The sequence below is a fragment of the Mastigoproctus giganteus genome, chromosome 8, assembly GCF_048544385.1.
Source record: "Mastigoproctus giganteus isolate SK-2022 chromosome 8, ASM4854438v1, whole genome shotgun sequence".
Taxonomy (NCBI): Eukaryota; Metazoa; Arthropoda; class Arachnida; order Uropygi; family Thelyphonidae; genus Mastigoproctus; species Mastigoproctus giganteus.
In genome coordinates, this window is record NC_143582.1 from 39,714,337 (window position 1) to 39,735,628 (window position 21,292).

General features: G+C 38.5%; 1 pseudogene; it reads right to left on the minus strand.

Annotated features, from left to right (window-relative positions):
* Positions 1–921: 921 nt before the first annotated feature.
* On the minus strand, positions 922–21,242 carry LOC150081470 (small ribosomal subunit protein uS5 pseudogene; annotated as a pseudogene).
* Positions 21,243–21,292: the final 50 nt, after the last annotated feature.

A 21,292-nucleotide genomic window follows, 5' to 3' on the forward strand; every position in this document is an offset into this window, starting at 1 on the left:
ACAGTGTTTCAAAATTGTGCAGAGCAAACATAGGGGAATATTCTACAGCTAAAAATTAAAAAAAAAAAAACCTTGCAAACATGTCTTCGTCTTAAAAATCTTTATTTCTCAGATATTAAATCATTTATCATAAGAAAGGAAAACATCTAAAGCAGTTATCCAAAGTGGCCTCCATTCTGTTCAATACAGAATCCAGCACGATGAATCCACGATTTCATGGCATGTTCTATCGTTTTTGGGCTATTCTTAATGGTTCTCTTCGCGGTAGTACAGTAGTTATAATTACGGCTCCACATACCGGATGGAAAAGGCCCGGGTTTGAATCTCGTCAATGATGCGAGGAGTGTTTCTGGCTTTTTTGACTCCATGGCTAAGTTAAACGATCTCCGGCGAGGCCAGCAAGGTGCCCGTACTTTCTAAGCTGCTCTTTATTAGGTGTAGCGATGCTTCATCCATCAAGCTATCATCTAAGTCTAAAATTACCTCTCGCTTACGATGATGCTAATCAAACTTGATTCTTTATGAGAGATCTGTTCAAGCAGAACCATCCAAGTATTTCAACATGTTATCCATCCATCCAGATAAGTTCAATAACAATAAAGTCGACAGATCAAGTTCTGGAGAATATATACCCGCAAGCTTACCTTTGACATCTAGAAATAGAGAGCATATCGTCGAAGGCCCCTCCGAACTATGATAAGAGCCACCCCCTCTTTTATCGTAATCAGACGTTCCTTTTTGCTTAAAATGTTATCATAATATTGTAAAATACCTATAAGTAATTTATCCGCTCATTAGTAGTAATAATAAAATGCAAGTTCATTTCAATGATTTCAATTCGTTCATCACATGGTACTGCAGCCATAGCTTTGTGGGTTATCAAATAATCAGTGAACTCGATAAGGAAATGCTATCATTTCTTCATGACATGTTAGGAGTAGAGTACATGTAAGTCTTCTGGATTGCCAGATTAGCTGCTTTAGCAAAATTACCAGAGATTGGGGCTGAACCACCAGCAGGTGTGTAACAACCTTTAGTTTCAGCTTTAGTCAACAACGTGCTTAGGACAAGAGCAGACACCTGAAACTCCAGGTACATTCATCAAAACACTTCCATACTTTCCATTTACCTTTCAAGAAACTGTATGTGGCTTGCCAATATTATTTCCCCAGTATCCTCTACGTGCAAAAAACTGTCATTTAGGGCCAGCCGAGAATTACCTCATATACCCGTGTGTATTATGTCTATATATATTGCTCTTTTTCTCTGGTCGGTTTGCCTGTTTTTCTGAAAGAAAAACCCGAGTTTTCGCGGAGAAAAACCTTGCTATCTTCACCCGAGACCGAATAACTCAGCCATGGAGTAAAAAAATGCCCGTTAAAGTTCTTTGCATCATTATCCTCTATACAGGAATCACCGAGAGTTTGTTCAAGATTATGGCACTCCGAATATTTTTAGCTACTTCTTTGGAGCATTTAATCCCAAGACCAACAGACCGATTGAGACTCGTACAAAAAGCTTTGAATCTAGTTCTCTGACCAGCACGAATTTGTATCTGGACAGGCATTGATTTTCAGCACTTCATCTTTTAATGGTGGACCCAGGAAAAAATCTGCTAAATGAAAACGGGTCTTCAATTGTTCTCATTTTCCATCTTTTACAAGCCATCCGAATCCCAACTTTGTCACCAGTATCCATCACCTCTCCTTCTTTCCTTGCCCTCCACCTCAAAATCCGCTACGCCCCACACCTTCCTCCTACTCCTTCCAATCAGTGCTGGCCAGAGTTGGGTCCGTCATTTGTCTAAGACGAGGATCAATGTATCATTAGAAAATTATTGCATTGTGGCATAATTTCATTTTAGGTTTGGGAAAATAAAGCCACTTTGCGTTATATTTTTCTGTCATTACTTTCTGGGGATATTCCCTCCTTGGGCGTTCGGTCTTTAGAAATGACTACGTCGACCTAAAGTTACTGTTGTTTAGATTATCAAATTAAATTTTCTGTTTATATTCCAGCACGACAACCAAGTCAGTAGAGTTTACAATAAATCGTCAATACAAATATTTATCGTATTCAGTAGTCACGGGCTTGAACCCCGGTCCACTCAAGGAACGCCAATGTACACTAATAAAAAAAAAAAAAGAAATTGAATTATTCAGTTGTTTCATCAGGGTGGAGAAGGCATTAGTACATGCGATTTAGGTGATCGTATTTCAAGCCCTCTTTTTCACTAAATACTATTAATGATAATATTCTTGTCATATAACTATTTGTAAACTCCTCTGACCTTGGTAGTCATGTTGTAGTATAAACAGAAAAAAAAAACTAAGGTGTTAACCATATTTATATATATAACTAGACTTGAGTTTTCATTACAATTTTTTTTATATATTCTATATATTTCGTTTGTCAAAAGGATTTCGAACCGTTGACGTGATTTGCGAATGGACCAATTGGCTCATTTTCTGCAACAAGCCATTCAAGTGTATCAGAAACCACAAATATGTTTTATAAGAAGCATATTTCAGTCTGTTAACAGCAAATTTAGATTTTCGTATTATCCTCCTCTCAAACTAGAAACTTCACGTTACAGATGGTATTATGTACGAATGTCAGATGAGCGAGCGAGGCTGTCCTGGACAAACTTTGGGTTTGCCATTATATCTGTGGACATAAATGATGTTTTCGCACTAGTACGACGTTAAATCTTGCGTTCTGTAATTGGGATATCTCCACCAGTAGGCAAACAGGTGAACGTCCATCAAATGACTCATTCAAAAAAGCTTCAGTCCAACGTCCTACATTAACGACATCGTTAAGGAAATACTATCTTCAAACACGACGCCCTCGGGGTACACATTACGCACTTGTGATTTCAACAAACATATCCACCTAGAACTATGAATGGGAGGGAGATGGGGCACGCGCACCCTTTATTATATTGGCTAATTTCGCACATAGCAGCTGCTGGCTTCACCAGATACATAAACCGACGACGGATGTCCGGAGGTTAAGCATAAAGCCGACATTAAAGTGTACTGCAGTTCCACTGTCAGAGAAGTTGGGGGAAAAGGGGGGGCAAAGTAAAGAGAGAGTTTCAACCTTAGATTCTCATTTCTACTCAGCTAGCAGTGAACAAACCATGATACGAAATCTCCATTTTGTTATAATTAAATCGAAAAACAGGTCAGAGACTGATATGACTTTGCGTCAGGACTCCTAAAATTAAAACCTTTTCATTAACTGTCCGATGTTTTTTTCGTTTACAGTAAATAATTCTATTTATTGAAAAAAGAATTTCGCTTTATGCAAATAGTGTAGATAATACCAACTGCGCATACTAAACAACCGAGGGCGTGCGATGCCATTAATGATCTTATTTTTTAAAAAATTATAAATTCGAAATTTACGACCCTGCGTAGCGTGCGGGAATGTCACGAGGCGCATGAAGAACGCTAGACTTTTAACGAAACTTGTAGAACAAGGCAGAATTATTAAGCTGAAAATATTACACACTGAAGACATTCCATATTAGAGTCGCTGGTACTACGATAACGAACCCTTCTTAATAACGGGTCGGGTAGGGGGTACAGGGGGATATAAAGATTATTAGATACTGAGAGGAAATAGCGCTGTAAGGATATTTATACATTCCGTTGCTACATTTTTTTTTTTTGATGAGGTACGCTGCGGTCAAGAGGTAGGGTCTGTCTGTCCAGAACTCACCGCTCATATTTTGTGCTGTAAGTCGCTTGGCTAGCTAGTGTTAGGCTAAATGAGGCAATTACCAGGCTTACCCAAACTATCTCTTTGGTCACGGCTACGGTGCTGTGAGGAGGTTCACTCCTTCCCATATTTTATACTGACGGTCTCATTAAACTTTCTCTTGCTATGCTCCTTTCCTGGAACACAGATGATCAACTTAAAATACATTATGCAGGTTTAGAATTCTGCCATAAATCTTTATACACGCTCTCTCTCTCTCTCTTTCTTCCAATGGTGCATCTAACGACCAAGCCACATTATAGGTCCGTGTCACGTGCCATCATGGGGAAGTTTATGTTCTTAGCGGTGAGCACGTGGCTTTCGCCAACGTACAGTCCTCGTCTGAGAAATTAGTTCAAGTTCACGAAGATCCGAAGCGCCATTCGCATGTTCTGTCAAGTATTACTATCAACAAACATCATCCCTGTTACCTGGTTGAGTTGTTCCTTCAACGAACTCTTTGACACGCGTCCGACTGTTTTGTCACAGCTGTTTTGGAGGCTTTGTTTGTTTAATAAATCGATGCCATGCAGTTAAACCACCCCAGATGAACGGCTCTGATATTAATGAAGGGTGGAGACATGTCTGGTGATTAAAATCAAGCAATCCATTCATCAAGCCTCTTTAACCACAATTAGCTAGTTGGAGTGGGCACGCTAAAACGAACTGCTTTTCTCCAAACAACTTTTGTGAGCGATTATTAATCTTTCTCGGGTTTGTCAGTGTTTCACCATCTACACCAGTTTGTTCAATGCCGGTTACAACAACTGATCATTAGGCACGAAACGAAAACCTCAGGTGAATGTTATTAATACGCATTCATTTGCAGGGCGTAGGAATGAAGTTTAGTAGCGTTTCTGAGGAAAATGTGACTTACAGCTTGATGGTATGTGTGTTTTTTTTATATAAAAATAATTTCAACGATTACAGGTACTTATCGAAATTTTTAAAATTTAAATGTGACTCAGTGAAGACTTTTTGGATATTTTTAAGAACAGATAAACCAGAAGGTAAGCGTTTAAATTTGGATAACCATTTCAACCCCAAAGGAGAAAGTCAGTTTTCAATCTATTTTTAATTTATTTCAAACAGTTTATGCACAAAATAAAGCACTGGAAATAAGTTGCATAAAGTTACAGCTAATTAGTATGAATGGATACCGAGAAGTCGGTTACAACAAATCAAAAAAGATCTACAATGCTATGGTGTACTGAATGTAAAAAAATTTTAATAATAATATGTACATTAAGATAATAAAGTACGCATAATAAGCATTTGTAATAAGTAAGCCTGTATCAAAATTAACTGGAGTAATTAAAATTGTCGACTTGGAAATCATCAGGATTTAATTTAGCGTTTTGCAAAGCAATTTCTGTGTATACGCATAGTATAAGGTCTACATTGTAAAAATTGCATTAGTATAATTAACTTTATAAAGCATTTGTATTTGAAGAAACATCCAAATATTTTATTGGAAAAATTTGTAAGTCTCTATCATTGCTTTATTTGATATATAGATTAAAGTTAATTTAATTCCTTTATCATTTTAGGGGGTTGCGGTATCGCAAAGCTTGAGAACTTCTGCATTAACCATTGAACTTAATCCGACTTAGACTGTATGCATGAGAAAACGTTATATACCCTCCTCCAGTCCCTTGGCCATGGAAGTTAGGAGATCGAGGTCAGAAGGGACTTAAATATGGAATTTATTCTCACATCTCTCAAAATAGCAAGTCTTGTTGATCCTTTTTATTATACGAGGTACCGGTCTTTTTGCTGTTTAAAAGTAAAATTAAAAGTGGACTGTTCTTTAATTAGTTTGAGAACTGCCATACCAAAATGGATTATTAATTTAAAACATTAAAATAACTCTACGAGATATTAAAGAAGTTACAGTGAAATAATTAAAGTCCTATTTTATCAAGGCCAGTTCCAAAGAGACATTCGAAACTGTAGAGAAAGTTATTCATTTGAGTCACTGGGATAATAATATCTTAGATAAATTCTCCGACACTGCTGATGAAGGGAACCAAGTACTTCGCATCGAACTTTACAGACGAAAATTACTGGAAGAATGGTTCTCGCTGCCTCCATCTTCTTCTATTGGTTAATCGTTGAGAACTTAAAATCATTAAAAAGTGTGAAAGAACCAAAAGTTTTAACGTAGGACTTTCGCGTGAACGTCATCAGTTGGCTCAATGTGCGCGAGAAGAGACGGCTGTATTAACAGTGTTACTCTCAGTTCCTATGGTGCATTTCAGGCGCGCGAGTTGAAAGTTTGATACGATTTAGTCGCTATATTTGTGAAAAGTTTGTAGTTGCCCTCCGCATGGGACAGGCTAACTACAACCCCGACTGAAGAGATCTTTAGAAATTTCTTCAGTCATCGACTGGACTCGAACCCAGATCTCTCCAAACGCGTGACAAATGGAGAAGCCATTATACTGTCAAGAAGGATTCATTGCTTAATAAATGCAATCGAAGGACGAAGTACTTTCACTAGTTGCATTAATTTTTGTACAGATTATAGAACATTAGATATATTATAATTTTGGAGTATTTTGTTATTTTAGTACTGTTTTCGGAAAATCTGGTTTAGCCTTTCTTTCACCTACCATTTCGTTCATTTTCCCCCTTTCATTCGCTCTTCTAATGTGGACATTGTGCGAAGAATCGCATAACATATTCTACATCTCAAGACGTGCTAAGAATTGGTATTAAGATTTATTGAAGATTTCCGATAAACTCGTCGCACTAATCCGTAATTATACAGGATTCCTAAGAGGGAAGGAACTCCTTATGTTGATTCCCGAAGGTACTTATTTTCCATACCATTCATGTAATAATAACGAATTTGATCTTTTATTCATGTTTTCTGTGTAAAACAACCCAGAATTCAGACCTGTAATCAAACAGATAATATATGTAAATAGGGAAATTTTCAGAAGGTGACGCCCGAGATGAATAAACGTTCCTTCACATAGCACGAAAGGAAAAAGTGTTTGGAATGAAAACAGCGGCACAATAAGGGACTGAATAAGAAGGCTATTAAGGTAAGATACGATAGGACAAACAGGCACGCGCTCGTGTCCTTTTGACTAGAAGTTCAATGGCGTACTTTGTGTATATTTTTTCCTTCAGCCAGGGGACAAATGCCATTGAAATTATTTTCGGTGTTCAGGTGTCTGTGAATGCATACAAACACACTACGTGTGCGTACAACACTGTGGGCGTGTTTGTTGATATGTCTTCATCTGTTAAAGTGTTTACTATTTTACCAGTGATTTGCGCATTCTTTATGTCATGGGAGATCTAGTAGCATTATCTCTTACCAATGGACAACTTGTTTTGACGCAGATACTCTAACAAATATTCAGAGCATCAGCAGAACATAGGTCTGACGTAGAGAGTGGTCAAGAGCGCGAGTGCGGTAGCACACGCTCTTTGAGTAGACCACGGTTCAATCCCGTGACTACTAAATACGATACACATTTGTATTGATTGAGTTATTGTAAACTCCACTGACCTGGTGGTCGTGCCGGAGTATAAACAAGAACTAAATTGTTTAGCTAACGACATGCCTGTTGGTAGTTAAAATTACGTGAAAATACATTAACGAATCCCAGTAATCTGTGAACTGACGCTTTTAAACCAAAGCATGAATGCGGTCCTTCTTGGGAAAGATACCTGATCGATTAATAGTCCAACCTATCGTAAAATCGAAACCTACCTGTGTAGCAAATATAGTTTCCTAGTAGGAATAAATAAAAATTACCCGTTTCACCAACACTACTTGTAAATAAATTAGCGAATTTCTTTATCCTATGCTAAAAACTGACAAAACAGACTTGGATAGATTCAGAAGATAAAATAAACATAAAATAAATAAATAAAAATAACCTGAACTACCACGTGATAGAGGATATCTTCAAGTTTTTATTCACCAACCCGAAAATGTGCGTGCTGCAATAGACGGCAGCATAATCGAGAGGTTTTCATAAATAAAATAAATAAATAAAATAAGTAGCGCGACTTAAATTGGAGTATTATATCTCTAAAGAACGCCCCAATTCAAGGGGAGGTTTCCTTTTTCTCATCAGTTCTACGAGATCCAGCGTGTAAAAATGCACATTACGAGAGTCGCTCCTTGTCTCTGGTGTTTTTCAAATTATCTAGAGTACTGAAAGTAGTCCCCGACTTACTTAAGGTTCGGTTCCTGGACTGTTACTTAAGTGTTTGGGTCCCATACCAAAAAGACCCACTTTTCACTTCTATATCTCACTAACATTATGTTATGATGCTTTACATCCCTTCTCCATAAGAAACATTAACTTATTTATTAAGAATTCTACAGTTCTTGTTATACCCGTCTTCATTTCACAAGAAATGACATAATAAAAATTCCGTAAATATTTACAAGTATATTTATTTATTTAAGATACATGCATATTTTGAAATTTACATAAAGTTCAATGCAAAAATGAATTAAAAATATAGGAAATATAAAAATAAACCCATCTACTTTACAGATTGGGGCTGTGGGTTTTAAAACGATCCAACACCTCTTTCTTTTGCTGAACGTTTACTAAGACATAAGTTGCCATTAGCACGAACATAAGAATTTAAGAAAATTTCATGACACGCGCAGAGTTTACAAAGAGATACTGCGGCTGAATGTTGGGTAGTACAAACACGAACAAAATATGCATTGGAAGGGAAACCACTTTGCACATGTGCCTTCTGCAATCTCTAAGCCAGAAGATTTTCCCCCACTTCAAACCACACGTAAAAGTGTACGCAAGTCGAAGTACATGTAGTAGTAGTGGCATGTGATGCAAGAAAGCAAGTGTATGAGCTTATGCAGCATCAGCCAAAAAAAAAAAAAAAAAAAAAAAAAATCACACCAGTTCCTCCTTAAATTTATTCAACCTATCAACTTCCACAACGACAGATGGAAGTTTGTTCCAGCAATTAACCACCCGCTGGCTAAAGGAAAATTTCCGCACATCTATTCTACATCTGTCGTTTCGTAATTTGAATTTATGCCCCCTTAGGTTCGTAATCTGAACAAATGGAAGTGGATCCCATCAGAATTCGGCGTGTTCAACCCATTCAAGGCCTTATACACCTCAATCAGATCACCGCGCAGGTGCCTAGTCTCCAGCCACTGCAATTTGCAGAACTTAAGCCTCTCTTGGTAAGAGGATCCCTTCATTCCCCTCGCCAATCTTGTTGCCCTTCTCTGTACACGCTGAAGCAAATCTACATCCTTCCTAAAATGAGGCCTCCAGACCTGTACACAGTACTCAAGGCATGGCCTGACCATTGCCTTATACAGAGGGACAATCACCTCCTTCTCCATGCTAGCAAAATTCCTATATATCATTGACAAAACCCCATGACTTGCCCTGGCAGCCTGTCTGCATTGCTCAGAAAACTTCATATCGGACTGCACAATTACTCCCAGGTCTTTTTCATTTTCTACCACCTTAAGTGTAGTACCACACAGTTGGTACGTTTCTCTGGGGTTACTTCTAACCATATGCAGTACTTTGCATTTGTCAAGGTTAAACTTCAGTTGCCACTTCTTAGCCCATCTGCCAAAATTATCTAGATCCTGTTGCAGTAGCGTACTCTCATTACTGTCATTAACAACCCTGCCAACCTTTGTATCATCTGCAAACTTCGACATTAAGCCTGATATACCTTCATCAATATCATTGATAAATGATATTGATAAATTATTGATGTATTTCGGGAAGTGCCTTAATCTGCAGTGGATCTGCAATTTTGTGCAGGAACAGTATTTTTCATGGTACAGAAACTGTCCTTGTTAGAGGAAATCTCACAAATGTTGATTTTGCAAAATTAAGCGGATTATATCACAAACGAGACTGGTATTATTTAAATTAAATATTGTATAGTTTTAAAACGCCATTGCATAAGTAAAGGCAATGTAGAAAAAGAATAATGGCGCATACCTCGTACGTGTTTATTCAACATTATTTATTACTGGTGGCATTGAGTGGGGGGTTAACTTCCCCGGAGAATGAAGGCCAGTATACGGGTCCTGGGCCTTAGCTGTTATTTTAATGTCACAAAGAAGGGCGCCGGTGAGGTTATTTCCTTCGGGGTTCGTATTGGTTCTCGATACCACTAATTGTAGCGGTATACATATGCTACCATGGCGCAATCACATAATTTCTACAAACAGCCTTTCGTCCTTGCTCAGCTACTGTTCGGAAGCATCGACTTCCAGGCCTCGACCATTCAACATAAACCATACCAAGTTACTTCCTATTAAATCGAAACTGCAACCTCCCTCTCCACTTAACTCCAACGAGTTTTTTAATAGATTATCAATTACCGACCTTCCTAGCTTGTCGATACTTAAAGCCCTCATCAAACTATAAGAATCATTCATCGGGAAAAGCAAGCAACAACCTTACTTCAGATCCATCTACTAAACATCTCATGAAGGAAATCATTGTTTTAGAAGCGGATTCACATCAGTATTGAACTCAGGGCCTCTTATCCCGCACTCAACTGCATTCACGCAGTTTGCAGTTTTTTGTTAACGCATATAGTAAGAGTACAAATATTACCTGTTGAAAAAATGGCAATATTTGTACTCTTAACCTGCCTGCCTCGCCCCCTTTACCGGCTATGTCTTCAGAAAGAAAGTGATAACAATACAAGTACGAACCACAGGCCGTTACTAGAGACCCCAACCCATAGGCTGTTCTGGGACAGCGCCATAATAACGGACAAGACAATCCCGCAGAACAGAACGGACATAACCTCATTTGTCGATAAGAAGAAAAACAATATCTATCTGACTGACATAGCCGTACCAACACTGGAAATCTCCATAAAACCCAAGAAGAAAAGATCAGGAAGTAGCCGGACCTAAGACAGGCGATCAAAGAGATGTGGCATATGCAACAAGTAACGACCATCCCGATCACCGTGTCAGCCACCGGCATGGTGCCAAAGACCCTACATAACAGCCTAGCAGCAAGAGGTCTCCCAGAAAATACATACAAAATTCAAATTATTATATTAGGGCACCCGTAATTTCTTGCATAGCCGTTTATATAATATGTCTGTAAATTGCGGCGTTCTCTGGTCGGTTTGCCTGTTTTTCTGGACGAAAAACCCCAGTTTGAGGGGGGGGGAACCTTGCTATCTACCAGCCACGGAGTGAAATAAAGCCCATTAAAGTTCCTCGCGTCATCGACGGGATTCGAACCCGGGCCTTATTTACCTGGTGTGGGGAGGACTGACGACACCACTGTGATACCGCGCAGACAAAACATCCACAGCAAACACGAGACTTATAACCACAAGAAGAATACCTTGACACACTCAAGCAGAAACTTCTGGCGCTCAGCAAAGAGACTTCGCCGTTACAGGGGGAGTGCCCAGAGGAAAACAAGAGAGTCTTCTACGGAAAAAGGGGACAAGAGGAGAAGGAAAGTAACGTACCCCCCCAACCAGAAGGCACTCAAGGAATTGTAGGGTAACCTGTGGAGCAGCGAAGTTAGCCATAACAGCCGTACCCCCTGGATAAACCTAGAAAGGAAGAAAACCATGAACGTAGAAAAGATGACAGAATGGGAAATCAGAAGGAAGATATACAACAGTCGATCTGGAAGTCCCACAACTGGAAAACCCCAGGAACAGATAACATCCACAACTACTGGTACAAGAAGTTCAGCTGCACACACAGGCACATAGAGAGTATGTGCCTGTGTGCTCACTCAGATAATAATACCATCTGCGCCGGTAGCACAGCGTTATCGTAACCGTCCTCCTCACACAATGGATGGAAAAGGCCCGGGTTCGAATCCCGTCGATGATGCGAGGAACTTTAATGGGTTTTTTTCGCTTCGTGGCTGAGTTAGTCGGTCTCAGGCGTAGATGGCAAGGTTTTCTCCCCTAGAAACTGGGGGTTTTTCGTCCAGCAAAACAGGCAAATCGACTAGAGAACACAGCAATTTACAAACAAAATACATATATGGGTATATGTAATCAATTACAGGTGACCTTAATATTATAATTTTTACAAATATAAGAAATATAAATAAGATGATAAAAATGCACCCTGACACAATCCCAGAGTCTCTTACTCGAGGAATCACCCTATGTGAAGGCTAAGAACAAAAACACCACAAATCCGGCAAAGTACTGACCAATCATCTGTCTCCCAACAATGTGGAAGATCCTGACCAATTGCATTACTAAGAAGATATCAGTCCACTTGGAGAGCCAGAACATTATGGCCAAGCGACACAATAGCAGATGAACAGAGGATGCAAGGAGAAATTGACAGATGAGTAGAGGGTGCAAGGAGAACTTTACCACTGACGCTGCAGTTATGGAACAAGCCTAAACGAAGCAACGCAACCTGTTCACTGCCTACATCGACTATCGCAAGGCCTTCGACTCCCCATAGCTGGCTGAGAGAGCACTGAAGACTTAAAAAGTGAACCCGACACAGACACTTTCTAGAAGCAACCATGAAAAAATGGAGGACCACTATTAAGGTCGAGAACGTCATAGCCAGACCGATACTCATCAAAAGAGGAATCTTCCAGGAAGATGCACTGAGCCCACTATGGTTCTGTCTAGCCTCAACCCACTGTCCACCATACTCAATAACAGCAAATAAGGATTTATCCTCAAAAAAGGGAGGAAGAACCTGTACACCCTCTTTCACCTGATGTATATGGATGACATAAAACTCTATCCCGCAACCGAGTATCGACTCCAGCTCCGGATCATCTAAGAGTTCAGCACTGACATCAGAATGCAATTTGGCCTAAACAAAGGCAAGGTCCATGAATCGCATTAAGGAAATTCAGTCGGGCGAAACTACCAGTTGAAGACCGGTGACGACACATGGAGATTAAGACCCGCCTGACTGACAAATACTATCAGAGAGACTGAGAAGCCTGCCAAAATCAAAGCTGAATGGCGGGAACATTGTCTCAGCCATGAACACTTATGCAGTAGCAGTACTAACGTACTTCTTCGAGATCATAGATTGGACCAACACCGAACTAGAGGAGATTACGAGATCTACCAGGATAATGATAACCAAGGGGTGCCAACACCACCCGAAGTTGGCCATCGAGAGACTGAAAATAGCCAGTAAAGAAGGAGAGGACTGATCGGCCATCACTAAACAAGAGAAGAAGGCTTCTAAGAACCTGTAGGTTACTTCCAGGAAAACACAGTACCAAGCCACCAAATCAAGTTCTCTGGATTCAAATGACGTTACCCTCAGCGCAACTATTCTGAGTTGCTTGGCAGCATTAAAAATATCATTTGAATAGATTTTAAGAAATTCTACAATGTTCATAGTTTAAGAATTAACAGACTTAATACACGATTAGAATATAAGCGTAATGATAAATTCAACAGACTTCGCCAACAATCCACCCTGCATTTCCACAGAAACTAAACCAATACTGGTTTATTAAACAGAGAGAAATGCATGAGAGGTACTCACAAACCTCCATAATTAATGAAAATATTAGCATTAATTCAACCAAAATTCGGATGTACAATATGCTTTTCGAGGATTCTTAAATCTTAGCAATTGGATACTTAATCTGACTGAAGTCTTCTTGAGAAAGGTTTAATTCCTTCCAAACCTGTAGAGTTCACACTTCTAGATTTCCTAGCACAGAGAGGAACCACAGTTACCGAATTTCAGATCTTATGGTTACAGACGCTTTCACCACCGACTACAATCTCATTTTAAAGAAAATCAATTGCAACAGTTGTAGATGATTTTCGCCAAAAGAGAGATCAAAAGCATCAGCAACAGAGATCGAAAGCATCTCAAGGACTTAACTGGCAGACTTGAGAAACACGTCAAAAACAAACTGAAAATACTCCTGAGTGATGTCGTGAAAATTGTATCTGACCACGTTAGATTATAAAATTTTCAACTCGCAAATAATTCGATCCAAGATTATATAAAACATTAAATTATTTTATTTAAAATTAAAGCTTTCGACATTTAATCTCTTAAATACTTTAAATATTCCTTAATTTTTATATTACTCCACACAGACACCCTTTTTTCTAATCATTGCTACATTTTGTAATGTTTTTCATTATCCTAATTATATTTTAAAATACTGGTTAGAAACATTTATGACTGATAAAAACCAACCAATTATGTGGGATTTCATCCCTGATTTTGACTACCTGTTAGTCACTTCACATTAACGCCTATTTGCTGTATAATGAGAATTAGAAAAAAAAGTAATAATAGTCCATTTTTTTCCCAATCAGTATAGTTAATTACAGCACTGCCATTTAAAGAAAACTGAGGATAATATAGCATTCTTGTGAGTGTAAGTGCTTCACTGTCGACCTTATCGAACTACCATACTTATGTAACCTAGTTTTGCAATGAATGGGATGCCTTTAAGCGTTATGCTATTTATCTTGTTATCGGTGAACAGACATTCACTGACAAGTGGCTACTCTGTGATCTGTAAGATAGCTCATTATAGCCTTGACTGGGCTTTCTTTGCATGTTTATTGTACTGAGTGCGCGATCTCACAGTTCATTTGCGCTGTTTGATCCTTCATGATCTCAACTACGTGTGCTGCCTATGCAGAGAATCTTAGCACACAATGAGGTGCTAAAATCTGCGTAGTTTTTACAAGCTATGGTCATGCTCTGTCTGTGTGACAGATCATAGCTATTTGCAAAACTGATCAAAATGAAGTGAGAAGGGGGAAGGAAGAACCAGGAGACAGACGGAAACACAACTGGCGCAGCTGAATGCCCCAAGTACAAGGGCATTTCTGAGTCAATTATTATATTTAAATCCAGGCGTTCTGTTCCTTTCTTACTATTTTCTGTCAGATGTTTTCTTGCCACTTCGGTAGCTTTTTGTTACCTCCACTGATTATAAGTCTGTCCGTTAAACCCTTCCCCCTTGTTCTGTTTTCTTGCCAAATATCTCCTTGGCAACATCACGTCTGCGGGCGAGTTTTCTCATTCTGTCATTAAGTAGTTTGTTTCTGACAGCCACGTGACTGATGTGGGCACTTAGAGGCGGGGCTCGCTCCGTTCTCTCCTCTATACTGATAGCGGGTATAAGCATGAAAAATAACCACCTGTGTATTTCCCCTCTGGGATACATGCAAGGGTATCTAAAGCACATTGGAACCCATCACTAGTCACAGAACAGACTATGAGAGAAAGGATTATAGTGCTCGCAACCACGTCTTCAAAAAAGCATTAATCTGAGGAGTAATTAAAAACATTTACATTTTTAGACCGCAATTTCCTTTCCTAAGACTTCATTTTACATTCGACTTGTTCATCGCAGAACAAATACAGCTTTATCGCGAGCTAGCTTCGTTCCACGGTGCTCCAGGATCTTGACACGACCATGGCTGCACAACGAATCTTTTGCGTTTGAGCAATCTTTTGCTAGTATCGAAGATTTTAAATTCAAGAGGATTTTTGCCAATATTTAATCAAAGTTAATTGGTTTACAGGGATTTCTGTGAACTTTTGTTTTTATAAAATTTCTTTGCTGTTGATTTTTCTCTATTATTAATATCCTGAAAGTTAATACAACAGTTAAAAGCAAAAAGCCAAAACAAGGAGTTGTGTTCGGCAAAAATGAAATAAAAAATCTTTAGTCAACTGAATGGATTCTTCACCATAACAATGAGCCAGCTCAGAGTGCGCTTCTGCAAGGCAATTTTTGACAAAATGTTCAAATGTAATGAAAGTCCGCGTTACAAGTCGTTGCTCAAAGGAAAGATTTTCAAATTGATAGCATTAAAGAGATTATGACAGATTTTTTTAAGTATATTTCGAAAGAGCAAAGTTAGAATTGTTACCAAGCATTAACATTAGTGGTTAAAGTGTATTAACTTTAGAGTGGAAAGACAATTGCTTTGAAGAAGTAAAATTCATTGATCAACACCAATATGGGTGTAATCGCATTTTTTAAGGTCGCAATACGTACAGCTGCGTTAATAATTATTTCCTGTTGGTTAGCGAGTAACTGTAGACCTTAGTGAACTGATTGATGGGTTATGTTTTAATCGCTCAGTAGCCTTTTAGCCTTGTCTTATGAAAAATCACTCTCTAATATGTTATGAACTTCGACAGAATCATTCGCTCGTTTCATTTAAAATCGAAGATTTAAATCGGCCTATATAGAGGACATTCGTAAAATGTATCTTTGTCGTATCTTTCTTAATGACATTGAAGAGGGAATTCAGGGAAAGTTGTTGAAGTTTGCTGATTTAAAGGCGAGAAGGATGGTTAAGAATCAGGCCGTTTTACTTCGAAATGGAAACTGAAGTTTAATGCTTCTAAATATTTACTAAGTTTTGCATTTAGGAAACAGTAATTCAGGAGTTAAGTTAGGAGAGAGGAGTTAAAAGTGGTCCAGGACGAAAATGACTTCAGAATTCTGATTCAGTTAGACAGGAAATTTTTTATGCAGTGTAAACAAGTGGATAGGAAGACAGATGTTATCCTGTCTATGACATACAGGACCTTCGCAACTAGTAGGGAAAGGATTTCATCATTCTGTTATACAGTATAAGACGATGGCGAGACCGCATTTAGAATATTGTGTTCAGGTCTACAGGCCACATCTGAAGCAAGACAGAACTTCTAGGACGAGATCAAAGAAGGGCAACTTGATAGGTGATTTAGAGAAGAAAATAATACAGTATATATCCAGTAATTAGAGTTTTAATAACAAAGAATGGTGCTTTCAGGGCAAATGGACCCCTTCCTCAGCAAACGTATACAGATTATGGAAGTTATAGCTAAAATTTCAATAGATAAGAGATGTGCGTGCTCTGATGCGTACATGGCCGCGAGATTGACACTCATTTACTAGATTGGTGTTCATTGTTGGTACACGGACTTGTGTGGATTTGTTGCCAGCGTTTATCAAGCTTCAAGACTGTTGATTCCAAGATAGGGTGTAGCCTCGTGCCCTTGCAGCGATTCAAGGTTTTTGAATTGCATGATATGTTCAACGATTCCAGGCAAAGCTGTGGCGGAAGTGGCGGAACTGGTCGATCACTTCGTAATCGCGTTTAGGTTAAGGTTATGGTGGGTCGACCAGAAATGTTCCGCGATTGCGGAGTGGTCAGTGTCACCAAGGCGAATTGATCTGCCATGCTCTGCAAGGCGGTCTATAACGTCCATATTCTGTTATAATCTGTATACGTTTGCTGAGCAAGGGGTCCATTTGCTCTGAAAGCATCATCCTTTGTTATTAAAACTCTAATATACTGCATTATTTTCTTCTTTAAGTCATGGAATCCAGTACCACAGGCCCATTTGCATTTACTGATAGGTGATGGATGCCAATCGATGTACCAGTTTCCTGGGAATGCCAGGAAACTGGTACACCCACAAAGAAAGCAACGCGGAGATGGGGGAAACCCCTGGTGCCGCATGACAACAATATACCGTACACCTTAATCTCTTTTAGGGATCGGTAAAATATACTTCCTCTTCTGAAGTGGGACCTAGCTAGGGTATATAGGGAAGGTGCGGATTGCAAAGCTTGGCAGTTTTGCAATCTGCGCCTTCTAAGCCGTTCTTCATATGGACATCGATTGGCATCCATCACCTATCAGTAAATGCAAATGGGCCTGTGGTACTGGATTCCACAGGGCCTGTGGGGGCCTGTGGTAAAGGAGATTAATAAAATTCTTTCAATTATGTAAAATAATAAACACTGTAAGTTCTGTACCTTTCAGGTTAAGAATACATGTGCCCCATGTAACCGCCAGACACATGTCCCTGTCTTAACCTCTGTATGTAAATGTCACCCCCCCCCTTAGCTTCCTGCTGTCCAGGGGGTGGCTCTTCGGCAGAGCAATAAACAGATTTAATAAATAAATAATAAATAAATGAACGAGGGAGGTATATTTTTACTGGTAGAAGAAAGAAGTACTAGGGCTAACAAATATAAAATTTTAAGGAGTAACAGAAGGTTGGATCTAATGACGTTTACCTTCAGGCACCGTGTTGTAGATCAGTGAAATAAATTGCCTGCCGCGGTGGTCGAAGCGAGGAGTTGAGTAAAGCTGAAAGCGGAACTGGATAACCACTTTTAGGCGACGGGGAGGTATAAGTAATTGATATTTTTCCTATATTTTTTTATTGTTTTTCTGGCACATACAGAAATAGTCCGCTTCCTGGCATCATTAAGCCATTATAATATTAATGCCTTTCATAAACAACAGGTGGATTCTAAGTGCCCAACTAAAACAAAAAGGTTCATATAATCATGGCTCGAAAAACGCTTCTTGTCTGAGTTTTAATCAATAATAAAGTACTTTTGTATAAAGCAGTAAATATTATTGCATATTTATAACAGGTACTCTATTAAAGTTCTCTGGCTTTCCTAATATAATACTTGCATTCACTTTAAACAGGTTAGAAAAATCTTTGATGACAGCTTTGCATTTTTCTTTGAGTCTCATTTATATAATGCAATTCAAAGATGGGTGTTTCATTTCTTATCTCACTTAATAAACCTTGATATCTATGTGAAGGTAGATTTATGAAACTCTTTTCTGATTAAACTTGCGAGAGATAAGTATAAAACGAATTAAAATATTTTTAAAAGTTATTCAATTTTTATATTAAAAAGCACTAAAAACAATGAATAGAAGTTACACTTACTATTGGAATTTTACAGTTAGTTAATGATCGTACTTTTTTGTTAATGTCTGATCACTATTGTGCTGTTATATTTAAACATTTTCAGATTGTGAAACATATTTAAAATATAAATTTAATATATACATGGGGCTTCGCCCACTGCTCGCCAAACCCGGACACACTTTTCTATGTAAAATGTAGAACTATGACGAAGTAAGTCAAATCTTTTCTACCTAAAAGACACACCTGTCGAAATGCACTGATATTCTTTCTCCCCTGTTTACTCCCGTCCTTCAGCAATCTTCCTCACTCACGCTTTTTTTTTATTTTGTTCTCCGTCAGGAAGCTCAGGAGATCCTTGATAGAGAGCAGTACTGTGGACAGCCTGATTCACCTCCCAGTGATGGTGGTGGGCAACGTGGATCCCACTAGGTGCCCTGCGGCCAAGAAGCCAGCACAAACAACAGAACCCAACGCTAAACTACATATGCAACACTTTTCTGGCTTTTGCAGAGGTTCTGTATTCATCACAAGAGTACTGATGGTGCAGATGTGGGAAACCACAGGTGGCGCCTTACCCAAACACTATGCCACTATGATCAATATCTAATCAGGAAATTACCTATGTAATTATTTACCTGTGCATTTGTAGTGACGTAATTGCCCCGTCCACTTGTACCACGTGACCCACATCCCTCTTCTCCCGTTGGCTACCCCACCACGCGGCATTCTCAAGGTCGAATAAACCTCAGTATGTAATTATTAACCTGCGTTTACATAGGTCACTTAGGAAAAGGCCTTTTGCTCCGGCTCCATAATGCATGAGGAATATTGTTGCATCCGAAACAGCAGGACTAAAAGATTTAACTAAACTATTTACAAACTATACAAATATTTAAAATATTTATAAAATACTAAACTATTTACAAATATACAAACTATATTTGTATATATTCTTCGTCAGCTAACGTTACAATGGAACATCAAATGATGCCGTGCGTGGTAATGTATTACAGAGTGAAGCACGTGCACGAGGTTGGTGAACGTTATGGAGGCAGTCTTTCAATGGAAGACAACAATGTAATTATTTACCTGCTCATTTGTAGTGAAGTAACTGCTCCGCCCTCTTCTCCCATTGGCTCGAATAAATATCACTAGGAGGAAAACTTTTTTAATGTATAGAAAGATATATATATTCTGGAAACGTGAAGAGAGAATTATACTGAAACCGAAGACACAGTAACGATGAATGACGCTGTTTATAATGATATTGTACAATTATAATTGATTTATTTTAAATAGTGGGGTGTTGATATGACAGAATAAAAGGTAATCAGAAGGTAATCGAAGATTACCTTTTTGTGCAAAAAGGTAATCTTCGCTGAAAAATAGTAGGTTTGAGTTAAATTTAAATTAAATTGAAATTTGTTTGCAAACTAAAGGTCTCTGCCAGAAACCACGCATATTAAGCAATAATTTAAAATATGGCAATTAAATTATTTTTCTTAAGATAAATTACGAAACTACAAGGATATTAAGGTGCTTAAATAAATGCTACATAAAGTAACTAACCCTAAGGCGGTCCTCAGCATCCCAGAGTCACATCATTTCGGATAACTCATTTGTATCGTCATCCTCTCAGGTATCGCAACATTATTTTAAAAACTACTCTGGGGAGAGAAAAGGCACTCCAAGAAAAGTGAACGCCAGGTTACTCTAAAGATTATTTCAATTCAGCTTCTTCCTTACATTTCTTTTTATCGATATTTCTTTCCCTCCTCTCTTAGTTATATCAAAAGTTTGAGAAGTGGGAGAGACGATCCAGTGAAAGACACATCGGATGATCAAAAAACAGCAGATTATTCTTTATACTTATCTGCTTGAATGGATGTTTTTCCTTTAGTCACTATTATTAGATGAGATCAGAAATATTTATTTTCGTCCCTCTCTCTTTCTTTGTCCGTTTCATTGTAACAAAAATATGAAAGATATCCTATTAAAGCAGATATGAAAATAATGAAGTTCTCACTGAATTAATGAACGATACTCGCACTCCAATCGTAGGCCGAGAACTGTTGTCCTGCAAATAAATGTCTCTTTCTATAGCACTTCTGCTCTAACCACAGATAAAATAAGCGCATTGATTTATGTATTTCCAATTTTGAATTTCAGAAAATTTCCATTTCAAGAAACACAAATGCTTTCTTATCTATTTCTTTTTTATATTTTCAAAATGTTTGCATAGAAATGCATCGTCATTCGCAGTATAAACTGCAACCTACTTACGAATGTTTTAAAGAAATGCCCTCCGAGTCTTCATTCAGTCCATTCATTCGAAACTTTATCTAGATGAACCTCCCCCCGGACCTCGTGACAGACAGGCCACGCTGTTAAGGTGCGAGTGGATTATCCATATGGAAATACTTAAATAAAATCGGATGGATATTCAGAAGAAAAAAAAAAAAAAGGAGTCTTGTAAGGAGGTATCTCTTATAGGTTAAATTAAGAAGAGCTGAACGTTGTCTTATAAGGCAGTAATTAAAGATAAAACAGGTATTTTTACCCAACAGATAAAAAGAAAAAAATAATAGACGTCGATCTCAGCATTTCTGCACTCACTTAAATGGGTATATGACGCCGCGCCGAGGTTGCCGTTCTCCAGTAGGCTGTAGACAGCCAGTCCTGTGTGCGCGTGATATGGAGCGACAGAAGTCCACACTCGATGAGAGAAATTTTCGGCAATGTATAGTGCCACATATCTACTGTCATTGGAAGCGACTGCCATAAAAGGAAAAGGTCCTGAGAATGTAGAGGTTATGATCAAATCTACAGCCA